The sequence below is a fragment of the Notothenia rossii genome (assembly GCF_949606895.1).
Source record: "Notothenia rossii genome assembly, chromosome: 4".
In the NCBI taxonomy this organism is placed as follows: domain Eukaryota; kingdom Metazoa; phylum Chordata; class Actinopteri; order Perciformes; family Nototheniidae; genus Notothenia; species Notothenia rossii.
Genome location: NC_136902.1, coordinates 12,250,092 through 12,271,814, shown reverse-complemented (window position 1 = coordinate 12,271,814; position 21,723 = coordinate 12,250,092). Strand labels below are relative to the sequence as shown.

Here is a 21,723-nt window from a genome sequence, read left to right as displayed (position 1 = left end):
ACTGAATGACTGACTGAATGGAAATGACAATAAAAGAAAATGTAAAACGAAAAAAGCGATCATGAAAATGTTTCCAATAGATGAATAAAATGATTTTTGACCACTTTGTTGTTCAGATATATCACATATTTGTAACTAAATGATACATGAATTGAAACAAAACACAGTATAAACTGAGGAGTGAGTTTCACGTATTTTCTTCACTCCGCTGGGAAACGGCTCTCATGTCAAGAAGCATCAGATCAGTGCATGCGCTGCATCGTCCAATCAGTGAGCGATACACAGTAAGGGGGCGGGGCGAGTAACTGAGGATTTCATCGGAGGATGGTCTGGTGGTTCCTCGGTTATCGCTCCTCCAATATCGCTCCTCGCTCCTCGGTCCTCCAGCAGAAATAAAAGCCATGGGACGGTACTCAAGATGGCGCAGACAAATCAACTTCCGGTGAGACCGAGGACCGAGGAGCGAGGAAATTAAAATAGTCGACCTGAGATGGGGCCTATGTCACGGTTTTGTCCCTTCAAAACGTGACAGTTACACGGCATTGTTAACCCATGTTAACCAGTGGAGAAATACCCGGAAGTGCCAAGCAAAGGCTCTACCGCGTCTATTGGTCGGTTATTGTCAAAATGAGATGTTTTTAATTTATTTTTTAATCCTCACACTCGATTTCGCCGATGTTCTTGTGGCCCTAGCTGGTCGACACCTCTTTCAGCAGAAACAAAGGCTACATTCATGTATTACATCGATGTTAATCCCCTTCAAGCGTGACAGTTACACGGTATAGGCTCTGTGCACAAGATGGCGTCTATCAACTTCCGGTGGCTAGGTGTGCGCACCAGTACTTCCGGTCTGCGGTGTTGTGGAGTTTGAGCGGGTGGTTAGTGATACATACAATAGATAGAGAGAGAGAGATAGATCGATAAATAGATAGATAGATAGATAGAGAGAGAGAGAGAGAGAGAGAGAAAGAGAGAGAAAGATAGATAGATAGATAGCAAGATACATAGCATACAAATAGCGATATATAGTTAGCATAGATAGATAGATAGATAGAGATAGAGAGAGAGAGATAGATAGATAGATAGAGATATATAGAGAGAGAGAGATAGAGATAGATAGATAGATAGATAGATAGATAGATAGATAGATAGATAGATAGATAGATACATAGCATACAGATAGCGATAGAGTTAGCATAGATGATGAGCGGTAAAGAAAAGCGATTGGCCTTCCAGCGGGTAAGAAAGTTGGCACTACATTGCTGTGTGCCCCTTTGTACACATTCGTCCCGTTATAATCGGGAGATAAGTTTACATGCATTTCCCATTGATGCTGAGGTAAAGGCTCAGTGGCTGATCAAGGTCCGTAGGGACAATTTCAGCCCCACAAAAAATACCCGTGTGTGTAGTAGGCATTTTCGACCAGGAGACTTATTGGTCACAGCTGGAGGACTGAACAGAGTAAAGAAAGGAGCTACACCTGTTCTCTTTGCTTGGAATAACTACGAGCTACCTACACCAAGACGTAATGTTTGGGAGCGTCGGCCGAGAGCAGAGAGCCCCACCCCGGATTTGACAGCTGAGTACGAGGTGGAAACAGTTGCGCCGCCGGATCATGACTACTCTGTAAATGCAGCGACGGCAGTGATGGCAAATCAGGTGGCCGAGATCTCTCTATCTCTCTATCAATCTACTATATATCGCTATCTGTATGCTATGTATCTTGCTATGTATCTATGTATCTATCTCTCTCTCTCTCTCTCTCTCTCTCTATCTCTCTCTCTCTATATCTCTCTCTATCTCTCTCTCTATCTATCTATCTATCTATCTATTAATCGATCTATCTCTCTCTCTCGCTATCTATTGTATGTATCGCTAACCACCCGCTCAAACTCCACAACACCGCAGACCGGAAGTACTGGTGCGCACACCCAGCCCGCCGGAAGTTGATAGACGCCATCTTGTGCAACTATGGAGAAATACCCGGAAGTGCCAAGCAAATGGTCTACCGCGCCTATTGGTCGGTTTTTATTGTCAAAATTAGATGTTTTTAATTTATTTTTTAATCGTCACACTTGATTTCGCCGATTTTCTTGTGGCCCTAGCTGTTCGACACCTCTTCTAGCAGAAACAAAGGCTAGGATGTTAATCCATTTGTATTGTTGTGGAAATACCGGACGTGACGTTGTGTGATCGCTTAGCAACTGAACTCCGTGAAAAATAAACACCACTAAGGTTCAAGGGTCAAGGGTTTTTGTTATCAGATGCTAGCTACAGTGTAATTTTGGCATTTCAAATCTTAGATCCCGAGCTCCTCCAACAGTGCAACATAATATAAATAGGACATAATAAGAAAATAAATAAAGATAGATAAAAAATAGTGCAAAATGCACCACTTTTGGTTCAAATGATGAAACCAGTATATTCATTCATTTATTTATTTTTGTTGCCCCAGCTAAATCGATGTTAATGTTACATCATAAACAAGCTTTGGCTAAAAAAAACTACGCTCCTATTGTACTTTTATCAGAACGATTTCATTGTTAAGGTCTCTTCGTGAGGGGTTTTGTTTATAATTTGAAAAAAGACAATAAAACCTTATCTTTAAAAACCTTCCTCAGCTGTGTTTGTCTTCCTGACAGTTTGTGATCTATGGATGAATATATACAGTCTATGGTAACAACTCACACTATTTGCAGATGCTGCCAACCTGTTACTGTCTTTGCTGGTGTTTGGCATAAATTACCCTGACATCCAGGTGACATTGATATCTTTAATCTTCTCTTCTCAGCTGTTTCCGTCAGCAGCTTCAGGTATAAATGAATTCATTCCTCACCTGCCAGAATTTTTTCATGAAAGGAATTAGCTTTGGGGTAAAATGGTGCATACATAACACAGTAAGAGACATAACAAGTCAAAAAACAAATTCTGTGCTAAAATGTGCAAAATGGTCCGAGGTAAATACTTAAAACAGCAATACCAGACATGAATATACAAGAAATATGGAAAATATCTTGTTACCTTATCCCTCACGATTTAAGAACTTACCTCTAAAAAAAATGACATGCCTTAGCATTTTAATTTGGGGTAAGTCATCTGTCATCTTTACCTGCATAGCGAACATTTACCCAGCATTTGGCATATTTAATATTTTCTGTATTTATGTGAATAAAAACCTCTGTTTACTTTCATCTGAGATATCAGATAGTCTAAAAATTAAACAATTTAAATTGTGTTAACTGTCACAAGTTAAAAGAAGGAAGTTAGATTAATGCCAACCTCCAACCACATGTTCTTCTTAATTTGATATCTGTGTGTCTGTGTTTTCCCAGTGGGGAATAACCAGTGGCTTTCCAAAGAGAGATTCTGTTTGGAAAAAAATAGTTTGAAGATAAAGGAGAGGTGTGTGTGTGTGTGTGTGTCTTTGTGTCAGTGTGTGTGTATGCTTTACCGTTGAACCTTAAGGAGGAAGAGGGAGTTTATGGGAACTAACTACAATAGCTCACAGCTGCCAAACGTACGTTTTTTGTGTGTGTGTATCTATCATGCCCCCAAGGTGAGAACACACAGTATACATTTAAGATGTGAGTAAACCTGATGCTTTATGTGTGTGTTTGCATCATCAGCACAATTACTAAAATATATTATATGTTGTACCTGGAAGAGAAAGAGAGGCTGTGGTGAAATGCTTTCCTCAAAGGTTTTGCCTAAAAAAACGAAAGGATACTAAGGATGGCTATCCAGGTGTTTGTGTGGTTGTGTGTGTCCAGGTGCAGAAAGACACCGATATTCAAGAGAAAGTCCTGCATCTCCTGTTGTCAGAGCAGTTCATCCGAGGCCACAGGGTCAATGGGACTACATTTTTGCTCTGCGGTAAATAGAGGACTGTGTCTGGGCATGTTCTACGAGCTGGAGTGGTAGCAGCAGTAGCAGAACTTCGAGTTGAAGCCAGGGCACAATTAAACCACCCTGAAAAATGAGCATAAATAAACCTTTTAATATGCAGTTGTAACTTTTTGGAAGACCTTTCTCCTGTTCCCACTGTGAGGCAGGAATTCAAGTTGTGAAGTCCACTTCTGACTCCTGCATCCTCACATCCCACCACTAACTAAGTACCTGGAGAAGAGTGAAGAGTTAATTCCCTGCTTTCACTGATCCTGCGTTCCACTATTCATACCATACCATTTAATGAGCAAGAAAAGGTCATAGTATGTCCATATGCAACCGTTCAGAATAAAATAGCAATAACTTCTGTAATTTATTTTAAAACAGAGTGGTTATCTTATTGCAGGTAGTGCAATAGGTCGTATTGTGTTTGTTCAAAAGGTGTATGACTGATGATATTTGTATGTCTCTTAATGTCCACTATGTTTGTATATGTACATGTATGCGGAACTGCAGGACGGAGTCCAGAACAAATTTCCTTACGGGGACAATAAAGTATATCGTATCGTATCGTATAATTCAAAAATGCTAGTAATCTCTAAGTAACTATCTCAAAGTTCAATGATATAGTCAACCTAAAGGCATCTAGGTTGAAATACAAATATATAAAGTACAAATATGGAAGCATTGTTTTGAGCAACATGTATATAAGAATGTGGATTAAGCATCTGCATCACATCGCATTTCATTTCATCACATGATTACAGGTTATGTTAACGCTCAATCATAAACAGAATATGTTGAGTTGTATTCCCAAGCCTTATAAAATCTGCTACCCAAAACGTTCCCATCCTGAAGCACATCGCCAGGTTTTATGGCATTCAGCCAAATTATAAAACCGTTTTTTTTACATGCACGTGTTTTCCTACAGCGGAAACTAGAGGAACGAGACTCTAATCTCTATCAGCATCACACCGTGAAACTCAGGTGCTGGTTGAAGTGCATGAGAAACAGAGGGAAACATTTGAGATGCATCCTTTGACTCAAGATAAACTGGACAGCTTTTGAAAGAACAGCTTTAACATTGATTTACATGGGAAAGATGCTCTAACTAGTTGTATTTCATATTTATTTTTTAAACACAAACACTGTAGCCTATATGATGAGTATCTGAATTATAGAAGTTCATTCTGAAACCTGCGAGTTGCTTTTATGTTAAATGAATAATGTCACCACGGGCATTATTTTTTAATCTAGCTACACCTCAGGATAGCCTTTAGTTTAATTCTTGACACAATGGATTTGGGTTTTATGTAAAATCCTGGTTTTATGTCATACTGAGTATTATAAGGTATGCATCCAGGGATGATATGTATACTTTATTGATCTTGTTTTTTTGGGATAGTTCAATTTAGAAAAACACTTTACATATTTGTTATTATTAATTTGATAAGTAACTAAATGTATCAACTACATAATAGTCAATTAAATGTAGGCCTGCTATAATTTTCTCTGAGTTGTAGGCATGTTGTAGGCCTAGTTATGTTGATAAAATAGCGGAAAATGGAAATATTTAAGTAAAGTAAAAGGACATCTAATTTGTACAATACTTTATTATGTGTTTAGTTACATTGCACATATTACCTTACAACGTTAATGATACTTCCTTTAACTAAAGAAATTGGAAAATCCCCAACCAATGGAAGAGCTCAGAATACTTCCTTCTTTCATCTGGACCAATCCGCTCTTAGCACCACTTCCTGCGCAGTCACGCCTGTCACGCAGGTAACTGACGTACACGTGACGCAACATGATCAAGGTATAATTTAACGATTTAAAAGTTGATTGTTTTCTTAAATTTTTTCACTCTGATATCAATGTAGGTCGATGCAAAATCTGCCTAATGTATTAATACTATCAACACTTCAATTACAAATATGTAAGAACTATTGATAGCAAACATGAACTAAGCTAGCGCTAGCGTAAAGGGCCAAGTTAGCATAACATTAGCCAAAGTAGCTTAGCTGCTATGTTACTGCAGATATTATAAAAATACATTTGCTGCAGATATTTCATCATTGCGGGATTAATATAATCTCTTCTGAAATAATATGTTTAGATGTTGATGGTAATAGGTTTAAAAATATTGCTTGTTGTTAGTTAAAGTGTAACTAACAACAAGTTGGGCAATGCTAGGTTAGTTTGACTAATTTAACACATTATGGCGTTGTTTTTAAATGGATGGCATGTATCCCCTTTTAGACGTCTACAAAGAACAACTCTTTCCAAACCTGGTGGATTGAAAAAAACGACTGAGAAGATAAACTAAACAAATGGACGAACAGATATTAAACCCAATGGAGCATCCTCCAAGATAACGAGATTCCTTGTAAGTAGATAAACATTTCCCATCTTGTTTTTGTAGAACATTCTGTAATGAATCAACCTGTAATTTGAAAGGGGATAAATGCAGTGGTGGTGGGTTAAATTACACTTACTCAAATACTGAGGTACTTATTCTTGAGTGTTTCAATTTATACAACTTCTGCTCCACAAAATCTGATGGGGAAATCATTTTACTGCACTAAATTGATCTGACAGCTTTAGTATTTTTTTCCGATTATAATGTTTCATTACCCTCCTGTACAGTAAACTAAATAATGTATCTCTAAATGTGGTGATTTTTGAAAGTTTTAGATGTTATCTGAAGGAATATATTGTGTCAATTTAACAGTGTGATATCAGTACTTTTACATAAGTAAAGCATTTGAATACTTCTTCAACCACTTGTTGGCAGTACATTTTTCTAAGAAATATTTTTACAGTGAATATCCAGTCCAATGTGTATTTGACATGCATTGGCTGAGGTTAGAAGTGCCTCCCTCTGCTGTACAGGAGAGGAACTACACACGTGTACAGAGTCAGAGGAAGGAAATGTCAAATTCATGGGGGCTGTAGAAGTGTGTGTGTGTCTGCTTTATACATGCGTTTAGTCGATAAGCGTAGCCTTGTCTTTACTCATACAGTTGTTCCCCATTTGGATTTACTGAGAAACTGGTTTCTCTCTCTGTCGGATGGTAATTAATGTCTTCCTGCCCCAAACTGTGAGAAAACGGCATCCAGGCCAGACAGAGTAGTTGTTATCTTGGCCGACACACTGTAATCCTGCCTCAGCCCTGGAGGAAGGGGCTCCATCCTGAATACTTTGTGGATAAAGGTGCAAAACATGAGAGTTTAAAGGCTTTGTACGAAAGCAAAACAAGACGGATGCTGTTTGTAGTAGAAAGAAGTAAAAAACACTTATTTTTTCATTTAAAATTAAGATCAGAAGGTTGTCATGTTTTGTATATACTGTAAGCTGCACAAGTTGTTTTGGCGCCCGGTTGTGCACATTTTTGCAATGGTCCCTTCAGACTAGCCTGCATGGTATTGCATCAAAACTGACCCCACATGGAGAGGGTGTTTATTTAGCACTGGTTCCTCTGCCTGGAGAGATTCATATATATATATATTCATTGGTGTACAGCACTTTGGTAAACTCTGTTGTTTTTAAATGTGCTATAGAAATAGAGTTGGATAGGATTGGATTGCATATTTAATTTTCACATTGTCCAATGCTTCCCTGCAGCATTTTGGCACTTGTGTGAAATGAAACAGGGAATTAGGAACGGTTGAGGCTATCTCATCGAAAGCTTCTGTGACTTGCGCTTGTTCAAATTTGTACACTGCTTTGGGCTGAAGCTTTTTCAAAATTAATATAAATGTAAATGTTACACAGTGTATTTTAAAGTGGAAAAACCTCTCCCTTTTCTGAGCAAAAATGGGAATGTGACCTGGGTCTAAAACACACACACACACACACACACACACACACACACACACACACACACACACACACACACACACACACACACACACACACACACACACACACACACACACACACACACACACACACACACACACACACACACACACACACACACACACACACACACCAGCCTGTGTCATTTTACCCCTTCAGAGGTACCTATCTAACCCTCCTTCCTCCATTTAGTTGCTGAGCTCCTGTTACTTAGCTACCAGTTGCCACGGTTGCTTGGGCTGATGGGGTTACCCTGGCAACCATACCCATCCCATTGTGTGACAATCCAGCCACAGTGGGCCTGTCCCAAGGATACACACATAGAGGCACAAACACACACACGTACACGCACAGGGATAGTGTTATACCAAGTCAGCCCCCTCCCCCCTAAAGTGCCCTTTGCCCCATGCCTCACCAACGCACACACACACACACACACACACACACACACACACACACACACACACACACACACACACACACACACACACACACACACACACACACACACACACACACACACACACACACACACACACACACACACACACACACACACACACACACACACACACACCTGTTAACAGCTCAAGGTTGTTGTTTTTTGACAGTGAAACCTTGGTCTTTATATTTGTGTGTGTGAGGGAAAGGGGTTAATACCTCATTAATAATCCAACCTGTTTCTATCCCACACACGGCGCTTGTTTTAATCTGTCTTCTCTTTTTCTCTCTTTTCCTTTCTGATTCTGTTTCTCATTTGTAAAAAAAAGACCCAGTTAATTGTGACTAAGCGCAATCAGGAGCTGAAACACCGCTGTGATCTGAGTGTGTGTCTGAATGACTGCATGCATTCCTCAAGTGTGTGTGTGTGTGTGTGTGTGTTGCTGTCAGCTATGGTGCTAATGTATTCACAGGCAACCCGCTAGCATAAACACTAACACTCTTTCAGTCAGCACCACATACTGTTTTATACAAACTCAGAATATTTAATAAGAAAATGACATGTTCATTTTCATATGAAAGTAAACACTCTCCGCTCACAAACAGAGAGGGATTAGATTATGTCATTAAAAAGAGGCAAATCATTATTCATTCAAGAAAAAACATCTACTTAGAGTGCTGGGATGAGCCTGAAGAGCCAGAACCGAAAGAATAATTTACACATGATTTAAATCAGACATAAATCGCAATGAAATAAAAGGAACTCAGATCAATGCAGACTCAACAGGTTAACAGTTAAAACACATAATGCCTGTCGCCACTAGAGGATGCTGTTGATTAATGAGATACATTTATATATTGTGACAGGGCAACTCAAACAAAGATTATCAGAAAACTGAGACATAACTCACAGAAGAACACATCATTTGTGTGATTTGTTGTTTGTTTGTAATGGCCAAAATGAACTATTTTTCTTCCTAACACTTGCTCTCTGCAGCTTATAACATATCATTAAAAGCTATTCATTCCAATATTCATTTAAATCAAAGCAGATATATATAAATAAAAAACAAGTACTTATTTCATAAACATTTAAATTGTGTGTTTAATGCAAATAACCACTATAGATAACAAAAATATGATAATATTGATATGTTTAGCATTGATTTTGGGTTACTTTTACATATCCGTTTTTTTTCCTGCTGATCCACGAAATAAACCAACTCAATCTAAAATGTTGTACACTGTTACACCCCTATTTGCACCATGTATTCTGTTTTCTTAGTCTTTTGTATCTGCACTCTTTATATTGTCTCTCTTCCCCTTTGGAAAAGCAACTTCTGCTCAGCAATCTCTCTTAGGAATAATCACGTTTCTCTTAATTGTATCTACTCCAAGGCTGAGAAGTCCCTAGATGTGAATGATCAGTTCAATAACAGAAATACCCCCAAACTACAAAAGACATCACAAACCGTGCACAGTAGTGTAGATATGTTCTTGCTGCTTTTATGTGCTTTTATGGGCTTCTGTATGTTACGTGAGTGTTGACAGCAGGCAGGGAATCGTTGCGGGTCACGCTTCACCAGCGGGCTGCATTCATGAACGCAAAGCATTCTCCATAGGGTAAATAAACATGCTTTACATACGGCGGCTCATTACTGTGTGTGTATGTGCTGTATGAGGATCTGTGTGGAGGTATTTGTAAGAAGTGTGTGCAATCAGATTTGACAGCATGACGGCAGAGAGAGAGAGTTTGGTTTTTACTGAAGAAAAGCTGCTCTAACAGGTGATTTAGGAGTTCAATATGTCAGAGTGTATGTTCTGGTTAAACGCCTGTATATGTGGTTTCATCGTGCTGCTTGTATGTTGACAGCAGGTGGGTCAAACTTCAACAGCGAGCTGCGTATGTGGACGGAAAACCGCCACCACAGGATGAATGAACATGCTTTACACACAGCGGCTCATTACTGCCCAGAGAACCATATTCATGTATGCCGTTTCTTCAGCTATGTGTGTGTGGGGGGGAAGTAACTGTGACTGTGTTCTGGGTGGAGCTGTCCATGTTATTAGCTGTGGAGCGATGTAGACAATGTGTGTGTTCTGCAGCAGTGCAGTAAACATGCCCTGCATACAGTACAGAGCCTATTAAAACGATTGTGTAAGCAGCGATTTACAGTCAAAGCTACACGACTCTCTACAGGACAAGGCCACACACACTTATGTGAGGCTGCTTTGGTTACTGCTTTGCTCAGGCCGCAGACTTTATGGGGAATTGAACCTGTGACTTTATTTAAAGGAAAATCTATTTTACAATGCGTCATGCACCATAAAAAAATACTTTTTAAAACCCATTTGGTTTTACGAAGAATATCTAACACTCGCCAATGTTTTATTTTTTTGGTTTGTTTTTTAGTTCTGAAATTTGTGTGAGAAAATAATTGGTAATATCTACAGTTTCTTTTATATAAAGGATTTAATTTAAATAATACTTACATATTATAATTTATAATATAAAAAATATATATTTTAGAAAATATTGGTCTTAAAAAAACTGCTCTCACACCTAAACATCGATGACGTCATTGCGTCCCGTGCATCTGTTTTTGTTTTAGTAATGTTTTATCCACCACTGATGCTACTGAACATTATAAAACCTTCAGGCCTTGTCATGCGAACTCCATATTTCTGCTGTTATAGCCTTTGATATGATTCAATTCAGAAATATACAATAATTTCTCCTTAGGTTATAGAAACTGCTGCACCGTGTTTTGGTGCCTAATAACACATTTACATATTATTTAACTGTGTTTCAGTCTCTCAGGTACCTGAATCAACATTTACCATCTTAAGGCCCGGACACACCAGGCCGAAATCAGGCCGTTTTCATTAGTCGGACGACGAAGCGTGTCCTGTCGCCCAAAGTCAATTTGGTGTGTCCTGTACGGTCCTGCACCGTCGGCCATGACACGCCTTAGCCTTTCATGGCCGACGCAGGCAGTCGGCCAAAGAAATCACTCTGATTGGCTGTTCAGCTAGCGAATCAGTGCATGAGAAGCGAAACGGTTGCTTGAGAATGTCTTCCACAAGCAACACTCCAATGGCTGATAGCTCCAGTACCGCACGAAACATGTTTTCGATGGACGAGAGTGAAAATGGCGCTATTTGTTGTTTGTTTATATCACGTAGTCTCTTCTTCTTCTCTGTCTTCCGGTTGTTGCCTCTTTTGAACGACGAATACACACTACCGCCACCTCCTGGTAAGGAGAGTTATTGCCACTCACGCATGCGCAGTTCTCTGGTGACTGCCTGGTGTGTCAGGGCATTTAGGCTAAAATATCTTCAGTAATTAATAAGCTGTAATTACAAACCGTTGACGTTTTTTTTTTTAAGCTTTTCAAACCCTTAACCCACAACATTAAGTAGTGGATGCCAAATGAGTTGCATTCGTTTGCTTCCTCGTTTAATCCATGCAACCTGGTTCCTATCCAAGTCAACCAATTAAATAATTTCTGCCTCCAAGACATTGAGATGTAATCAAACAATTAACAGCCCGTTTTTATTTAGTTAATTTACTAATTTCCTTTCTCATTGGATCCTGTCCTCTGTGATCGAGCAACAGGTGAATCCATCCACAAGCTACCGGCACTTGTTCATTCTTCTTCTTTCATACACTTTAGAAAGGTAGATAAAAGGGAAGCGATGGCTTCGTGATGCATTTGAAAACATGTGAAATGGTTATAGTAAAGGAGATGCAGTGGTATTGGAAAGCTGCTCTTTTGGTGCACAGATTGCTTGTTTACTGTACACCACAATTCACGTGAGAAAAGTATGATGTGAGAAATAATCACATTTCTCCCCAGAAGTTCTCGGTGGCTGACTTCCTGCTGGGGATTTGGGGTTTCGTTTTTTATTTGAAAGCTGTTACATTTTCTGAGGAGATGTGTAGGCAGTGCAGTTAAACTGGAGGTGTGTGTAGTCTAAGCTGTGAAGCACGTAAAGACACAACTCCACATCTAAAGGGCTTATCTGAACACATCCAGATGGCTGTGGTTCTCTGCTCTCCGAGGGAAGATACATCGCTCAGGATGTTTTTATGTAGCGGAAAGAGGCAGAAGATAAAATAAATGGAAGAGATGAAAGACTCCTACCTTTATTAATACAGTCACATGACACTGTTGGGGGAGTGACCAATAAATAATGAGCACTTTTTCAGCACTTTCAACAAAATATTATGATCATTATATTAGTCTCAAAGCATGCAAACAATCTACTTTGTTTTCCGTCTTGCATTGATTTAGAGTTCAATTGTTGATGAATAACTTTTCTTTTTACAATTTTCATAAGCGATGAATTGCTTCAGTCGCTCCTGAATTATAAACAAATGATATTAGTTCCAACTTCTCAACTGTAAGGATTTGCTGCTTTGTTGTATATAAAGAAGAATTTAAATAATGGTTATTTTGAACACATTCACATTTGAATGAAATTGGCAAATAAGTACATTCATCATAAATCATTCCTATGCTGTGCTTTTATGGGTTTAAAAAAACATCAGCGTACTTGCTATATCTTTCTTTTGTTTGTGGGTTTCTTCTTCAAACATGACTCCAGCTTTCTTGAAAAACACTTTTAAAAAACATTTTAGTGACATGTTCATTTTGGTTTCCAGTTCTTTGGGTACACATAAAACCCCCAATAAATCATTAAGGTTTTAACATTTAGTTTCTATATTTAAAAAAAATGTATAAGAGCAGCTTGAGCCTAGTTTTTCTCTGCTTTTGAATGTCCATTGCATTCTACCAACTGATTGTTTTTATATTCATTTAGTATTTTATCCTGATTGTCTATACATATACAGTAAAACCATATTTGTTTGTATTTTTTCCAGTTGAGTGGTCGAGTACTATTTATTTGTATTGCTAGCACTCAGCATATCTTCTGCTTGTTGAAGTGTGTCATGTTAATTAAACTGCATGAATCTCTCTTTCGTCTCTCATTGATGACCATACAGTGTGACCCTCTTACCTCCTCTCCATGAGAAGGTCATCAAAGCGGAGGGTCAACCTGCTGCAGAGCGCAGGTAAGAGTAATCTCCATGTGTGTGTTTCATATTTCCTATCATGAGGCGTGGTTTTATGATATGTTTCTATATATTTTCATCTTTTCACGTCTTCGGCAGACCTGTTGGCGATACATTTAGGTCCAGGTCCTGTTTCATGCATTCAATATCTTGCATAAAATATAATAAAATATTCAGACGAGGTCAAAACATTTGAAAGACCAAGCACATTTTTTTCTTCTTCTGAGAAAGCAGAAAAGGTTGGCAAAAAGTATAATTGACACCTTAGACCAGGGGTGTCAAACTAAATGTCATCGCGGGCCACATTAGCATTATAGTTGCACTCAAGGGGCCGGTTGTAACTTTAAGAATATATAAAATAATATATTATATTACATTATTGCCTCTGCATTGGATTATTATCGGATAGGGTAATAACTTCATAATTAACTACGTCTGAATGCAGAAGTATAGGGCAAATAATTGCAAGTCTCTTCTGTGCGCATTTCACAAAATGAGATGCATTGTGGGACATGTTGTTTATTGGAAATGTGCTTCTTTAACCGTATAATAAACATATTATATTCTTTGCAAGCCCGGATTTGGCCCACCGGCCTTGAGTTTGAAACCCCTGCCTTAGACACATAAAAGACAACATCATGACATAACGGAGGGTGCATTAAACAATAAAAGAATTGACTATAAATGTATAAAAGTAGTTAATAGACAAGGAGTCTCTGGTTTTGGTAACTATAAGTTCCTGTTTGTTATGATTTCTGACCTCAACTTTATAATGCCTAAAGATTTATATAGTTAACCTCACAAGACATGTGCAATATAATCCATGTGTTTTTTTTTCCTCTGTCTTTGGTGGCCACATGCTTTTTGAAGTTGATTGCAGCTGATTGTAGCTGATTGTAGCACTGTAGCTCAACAATGAAGCATATCTTATGTTATCTTAAACAATAAATAAAATAAAGTTCACGTTATATTTTAGGAAAAGCAATAATACAGAAATGATTAAAGTTTGCACTGCTGATGCTATTTTTAATAACTGATATTTACCTTTTAAGTTTTAATTTATTGCTTTTTTAAATTAAACTTTCACCAGTTATTATGGATATTTATATTCACATACAGATACATAATAAATGTCTTGTGTAACCGCTGACTGACAATAGTGTGTCTCTCCTGTTTCTGAACTGAGGGGACAGTGTAGAGCAGTCATCTGTGTGAAGTCACAGGTCTGATCAGACTAACCTTTGACCTCCCTCTACAGACCGCCGAAATAGCTCAGTTGGGAGAGCGTTAGACTGAAGATCTAAAGGTCCCTGGTTCGATCCCTGGTTTCGGCAGCAGTTTTGGTGAGCTGTGATTTCTATGAATTTCTACCCAAGGAAAAATCGGTCTGTCAATCAAATACTACCCACAGATTTCAGTGGCGCTTTTCATGCATAGTTTAACAGTTAGATATATAAGAATAAATGACTAAATCCTCACATCTCTGTGTGACAAAACACAAACAAATGTGTACACATGTGTGATTTACTTTATTGAGAACAACTGGAATCCACAAAATATATTTATTTGAGAAAAAGGGGAACAAAATGGCTACTACTTATTAACAAAATCCACAAAAACGGTGACTCCAGTGGATGAAAACTTTGAAGCAGAATTGTTTTATTAGTACCGCATGTGGGAAATCTACGCTATAACAACAGCAAAAGTATAGTGCAGATGAAGTGAAAAGACTAGACTTACATACTATATAAATAAGTAGGCACATGTTATTAATAATAAAAAACACAATAAGTAAAAACAGATAAGTACACCATGGTTAAAAAAAACATGTAGCAGTTTATTCTTTAAAAAAGTGAACATATACAACCAAATACAGATAACTTACATGTGCAGCACGTTTTCTCAACATGAGAGTGCTTTATAATATACATCACATCAAATCACAATATATTGAGATTATCAATAAGACATTTTTTAAGGTAAAGTACCACAAATTCTGACTTCTTAAATGAATAATTATTTGCTGGTTTTCTTACTGTAATCCTCTACGATATAATAATAATATATAAAATGTTGTATTGTAGTTATGTCAAACTTGGTCCTTTGTACTCACTTACTAGAGGACAGGACAACAGCGAGAGACAAATCCATCCACTAAAAGAGTGTGGGAAACATGTTAAACTGCAGTGGGACAAAACAAACATGAGTCGAAAACAGCGTGTCAGTTTTTTTGTCTCTTCAACCAAATACGGGGCTACTTTTCCACTCTGTATTATGATTATATAAATGTAGGTTTAAGTCAGGTGTAGAGGTTATACATTGACTGTAGTGAGTAAAAGTCCTCACAAATACAGATGGATCAAACCGGGACTTATCTCGTGGCTTTGACAGCATCACATCAGCGGCTTTGTTAATCGTGTGTGTGTGTGTGTTCCTATGTGGCAGTCCCTCCATGTTTGTATGCATGGTTTTGCATCAATGTTTGTTCATATATCTGCATACATTACTGTGGCACTCTGTGTGTGTGTGTGTGTGTGTGTGTGTGTGTGTGTTTGTCTGTCTGTTGCTGTCTTTGTGTGTGCCTGAATATCTGCATGTATGTGCATCTGCACTTGTGTGTGTGAGTGTGTGTGTGTGTGTGTCCCAGCCAGAAGTCAGCAGCAGACCTCGTCCTCGACGCCCACTCACACTCCCTCCAGCTGACTGGCACCATGGCAACCGAGAGATCCAGCCAGCCGAGCAGGCGAGGCAGCCAGGGCCCTGTGTGTGTGTGTGTGTGTGTGTGTGTGTGTGTGTGTGCGTGTGTGTGTGTTTGTTTGTGAATGTGTGTGTGCGTTTGCATTCTCAAGTCCATATCTTTGTGTTGAGGTGTGTCTCACCGTTTTGTCTCTTCAGGTATTGTTTGTGTGTTTTGTGTGTGCACGGGGAGCGTCTATATGTTTGTATGACCTCTTGCCTTCATTCCCACATATGTTATACATGTGAGCTCATGCATACACATACATGTGAATATGTGAATGAGAGGGAGCACATATGCAGTTGTCTGCATGGTAAATGTTCATTTAGGCATGCAGGCTGTATGGCACTGTGTGTGTGTGTGTGTGTGTGTGTGTGTGTGTGTGTGTGTGTGTGTGTGTGTGTGTGTGTGTGTGTGTGTGTGTGTGTGTGTGTGTGTGTGTGTGTGTGTGTGTGTGTGTGTGTGTGTGTGTGTGTGTGTGTGTGTGTGTGTGTGTGTGTGTGTGTGTGTGTGTGTGTGTGTGTGTGTGTGTGTGTGTGTGTGTGTGTGTGTGTGGGGGTCTTGAGGCCTGTATGTGTGTCTTCATGTGGATGGGAGTGTTGTTTTGCCATTGCTGGGTCAGAATGAGGAGTTTTTCTTTCCAAGGATGCAGCAGTAAGGGATTAGGGCTGAGAGACTGCTCACCTCAGACTTCTGCCATGTCTCTTTTGATTGCAGAGGGCAACACAATTGTCTCTGACTGTACCAAAGACCAGATAACATACAAGCAAAGGTCAATAAGATTTTGAAGTGTGAGGCTTAACCGTCTTAACCCCCAAAACACAAGAAATAAACAAAAAACAATGTCTAAACATCAAAGTAAAAGCAATTGTTGGAGGAAAAAGTTAAGGTTATTGGCTATCCTGCCAAAAAAAAGAATGAATATTGATTCACTAATAATCATATTACATAACATTATATTTCATTAAGCTGACGGTTTTATCCAATACGACTTACAATTAGTGAATATTTCTGTATGCTAAAAACCTTTTTCAGCATAGCAAAGCTTGAAATGAATTGTTCTTATATTTATCCATCTGCTTTATACCGCTTATCTGGATACAATTGCTCAAAATCAATAAATTACATCATTAGGATTTTTTATATATGGCTGGGAATGACTGACGATCATGATCAATAATTGTAGGGCATAATATCTGTCAACGTCATACTTTGGCAACTATGGTAGTTAAATTGGTATCAAATTGAATTCTGTGTGTTATTAAAAAAAAATACAAAGTTACATGAACATTAAAACTGGAAACAGACATCTTGATCTCTGCAGCTCATCGACAGTAGAAGTCATGAGGTTTCCAAACTGCTTTTCAGCTTGATCCTGATTTGGGACGGTTCCCGCCCTGTGCAGGGCCTCCGCAAACTGACAGTGGAGATTTCAACACGTAAAGGTTGTGTGTGTCAAACGGTAGAAGAAAAAGAGGAAGAAAAAGGAGAAGAGGACAGTTTCACAGAGAAGGAAATCCAAGAGGCCCAACCCTGGACGGGCTCGGACACGGCTGAAAAGAAAGAGCAGTTAAAACTGGAAGGACAGAAAGCACAACGACACATTCCCAACCTGAGAAGAATCCAAAGAAAATCTACATCAGATTTTAGAGGAGACAAGAGCAGAGTTTGTTAGTGAAGCTTCATCAGGACCTCCTGGAGATTTACCAACTTTACAAACTTTTTATTGCACGTGCAGTAAACTCCACATATTATATATATATAAATATACCGTATATTGTATATGAGACTTTTGATGTCCTGTATTGCAGAATACGGAGTTTGAATTAACACTGCTTTTCTTATTGTAAACATATGTTATTCAGACTATGTATGTTTTCGTATATATTTGAATTTAAAATGTACTGTCTTTTAGCCAGTGTGACTGTAGCGGCATGCGCTGCGAAAAATAAATAGCTTTTAAATAGGAGTATAAATTCACTTTTTCTTCAATAGTCTATTTGCACCATAATGACATGCATATATAAAAAAAGATGCACACTAGGTCCAGCTTATCTGCTACCCTTAAATGTTGAAAACAGGTTCTGTATGTTGAATAAAATACAGTCTTTTGGAGACATGAATCATAAAAACCATATACAGTTGCAATATTTTTTTATAATGGGACAATTTGCTGACAATGTATTTTTTCATTCTTAAATATTTATCTCCCAACTCCTTATCTTTTTCATAATGTAATAACTTATCAAATAGTTGTATTCACTGTTATTTCTCTCAAACAACAGTTGGTTTCCTACCAGCCGACCTCCATGGGTAAACGCTGGCCTTCCGAACAACGGCACAGAGAGAAAAAAGGGGGAGCGGGAGGAGAAACTCGAGTGTTTTGAAACACACTTTCACTTCCCATGGTGGAAGGTTATTTTCATCCTTTCTACGAGTTTCTATTTTTTTCTCTCCATCGTCCTATTCCTACGGGGAAAAGCAGGGGCTTTCAGATAAGACACAAAGACACAAACATAACGGACTCAACTCAACTTCAGTTGCTTTTCAGTTTATTTGGTCTCTCAGTATGATCTTAGAAAAAAGTGTATTCTCATGTGTGTATTTCAGGACAAAATGTAAACAAGATAAGATTTAGATTATCATATTTTTAAGAAATAGGCCTTTTTGGCAGCTTTAACCTGGAAATGCTTTATTTGTTTTAGCTTTTATTTATACAGGTGTAAAATCTCATTGAGACACAAGGTCTCATTTTCAAGAGAGACCTGTTCAGTGGTAACACTACCACACAAAGTTACAGACAGGACACTAAACACAGAGGCAACACTAAAGTACAACATCGTAAAAAAGTAGTCATTGAAATCCATATACAGTAGTCAGATATAGCAGTGTGTCCCACAGATGACTTCTCCAGCTTTTTTAAAATTAGTATAAAATCCGTGATGGGTATCAAACTGTACGTTATATCCAAACGTATGTCATATTTCACTATAAAAAGAGTTACTGCTAAAGTTGAACTTTCTCCAAATCGTTGTATGATAACGGTCTCTGGGCAGAAATTGCCAAGCTCAGCTTTGGGTCCATTTATAGTACAATTTAAGTTTTAATTGTGACAGACAATTAACACAAAGTTCCCAACAGAGATTAGTTTGTGTAAAAAAACTCTTGTTTGTTTTGAGGGTTAAGTTATAGGTTTTGCTTCTCTAAAATGGGAACCAAGCCAACATCGGAACACCTGGCAAAGGATGATGAAGGATTCTCTAGAGACACAGTGCCACTAAGATTGGGACCGGAGCCCCAAAAAAAGCAAACTGTCAGTCCTTCTTCTTTGATCTTGTGTTAAGATGAAACTTCAGTTCGAGATTTTCTTGAGACGGTCAGATGTGCATTCATCTCTGTTGTCTTTCTTGAGGCAGCTTGTGTTCGATGTATTATATTATACAGGTGTTCATGCACCCCATGTTTTAACCATGACAGCTCTGTGGTTGTTCTCTTGGTCCCTCTATAGCTCTTCTCGAGAGACCAGGGATGTGTGTGTGTGTGTGTGTGTGTGTGTGTGTGTGTGTGTGTGTGTGTGTGTGTGTGTGTGTGTGTGTGTGTGTGTGTGTGTGTGTGTGTGTGTGTGTGTGTGTGTGTGTGTGTGTGTGTGTGTGTGTGTGTGTGTGTGTGTGTGTGTGTGTGTGTGTGTGTGTGTGTGTGTGTGTGTGTGTGTGTGTGTGTGTGTGTGTGTGTGTGTGTTTTGACACCACGTTCTCAGAGGAGCCACTATATCAACCCTCAAACACAGCAACCCACCTCTGTTAATGCGTACATATAAACACACCATAAAATACGGTACTAGCTACAAACAAAGAGCCACAATCCTGCTTAAAGGCACACACACACACATACTGTACACACACACACACACACATACTGTACACACACACACACACACACACACACACACATACACACACATACTGTACACACACACACACACACACACACACACACACACACACACATACATTTATATATATATATATACCATATTCATATTTTTATATTTCTCTCCCGCCACTAACTCAGATAGACAACAAAGCAGTTTGAATATACACACCTTTTGTATACATTTAGTTTAGAAAAATCTATTTATTTTTCTTTATTCTGACTTTTTACATTGAATTCTTAACTCGACCTCTGTGAAGATTTCTAAAATGATGCCAGGCTAAGCTAAGATACATTTTCATCTTTAATTCCCAATAATGATTTATTACTGCTTGTCTCAATTTGTGAAAGCTTGTCATGGAGAATCCTGAGATAGAGGATCTAGAGTAAGACTAGTAACTTGGACATTATTATTTAAATCAGCATTGTTCCCATGTGGTTCTACCATTACCTTTACAACATCTGCAGGGTCTCTTTCTTTAAACTGTTGCTGCAGTTCAGGGCTGCTGATGGAGCAACGATGAGAATCTCTCAGCAGCTAAACGCTCACTCTGATAAGAGGAGACACACGGAACAGACTGTTTCAGCTGCTTGTCACTGTGTGTTGTTATGGTGCTGATACCCTGCGCTGTTTGTCAGGGAGCTCGCTTTACTCTGGGTGGCCTCCATGTGGCAGAAGTAGTAGTATGAAAAATATGGCTTTGTTTTTGTCTGCTTGATCTCTTTTTCACACATTGCGTCATGCCTCTGGTCAAATGTCATATTCACAATTTACAGTCATGCTGTGTTGAAAGGAGACTTACAATGGGTTTTCCCTTTCCTGTAGTGTGTTAAATAGGTTTTTGTGCATGTCAATGGTCGGCAAAGGTTAAAATCTCAAAGTTCCCGCCCGAGGGATTTTCTCTCCAACATGTAGAACTGAGAACACACACACACATACATTTGGATGCACTTAACACAGTGTTCATGCAATGACGGTATAACACATAACCTGGCTCGTCATCAGATGACTCATTATGAGAATGTAATCGTTTTATTGCATGAGACATGAAGCGTGCCGATAAGACAGGAGAGGCTCCATCTCTCGGTACAGAAGACAGAGAGGAATCTGTTGAATGCCTCAAGCCTTTGAAATTCCTCTTTTGATAAGAATTAGAAAATGAAACAAACTCCATCATGACGTCCTTTGTATAAAAAAAATGAATTTGCATCAAAAAATGAATTTGCATAAAAACTGCATTAATAATATGTTATTAATATGAGGTAGACTTTCAGACTTTTTTATAATGACAGCTTGTTTTTCTTTGTGTGTGTGAGTGTGTCTACTGAAATATGCCCATAACTGCACTATTTTACCTGAGAGAGCATGGATTGGTCAGTAGTTCACTTAAAAATTGTCTCATGTGAGGGTGGAAATCCATCAAGTTTTTAAATCAAAATGACGGTTTATGCCCCAGAATGCTTATTTCAAGAGAGTGTACACTTCAAGAGTCCTAACTACTTTTTACAATTTAATTTGTGACAACAATTATAGGTCCACCCTTTCTCTGTTCCTGCCAGAATGTCTCCAGGTTTAATATCTGGAGAGTTTTGAGTCTCTTGTTGCGGTCTGATTCACCTGCATTCACAGTTAGATCATCTCATAACTGACAGCGTTACTGAAGACGCCGGAGCAAGAATTTAACAACATTAATTTAAACAGTTACAAACAATAGATTGTTCTTGAACTCCCATTCATCTCCCAAGGCTTTTCAGGATTGACTCTGAGTTCAGAAGAGAATACAC

General features: G+C 38.5%; 1 protein-coding gene across 1 annotated transcript in view; it reads left to right on the top strand.

Moving 5' to 3' along the window:
* Positions 1–5,631: 5,631 nt before the first annotated feature.
* The window catches only part of nol4lb (nucleolar protein 4-like b), a gene marked incomplete at its 3' end in the record, with an annotated part of 139,492 nt that continues 123,400 nt past the window's right edge, over positions 5,632–21,723 (top strand). Inside the window, 4 exon segments of the mRNA XM_079673570.1 lie at positions 5,632–5,704; positions 6,148–6,274; positions 13,203–13,271; positions 14,530–14,614.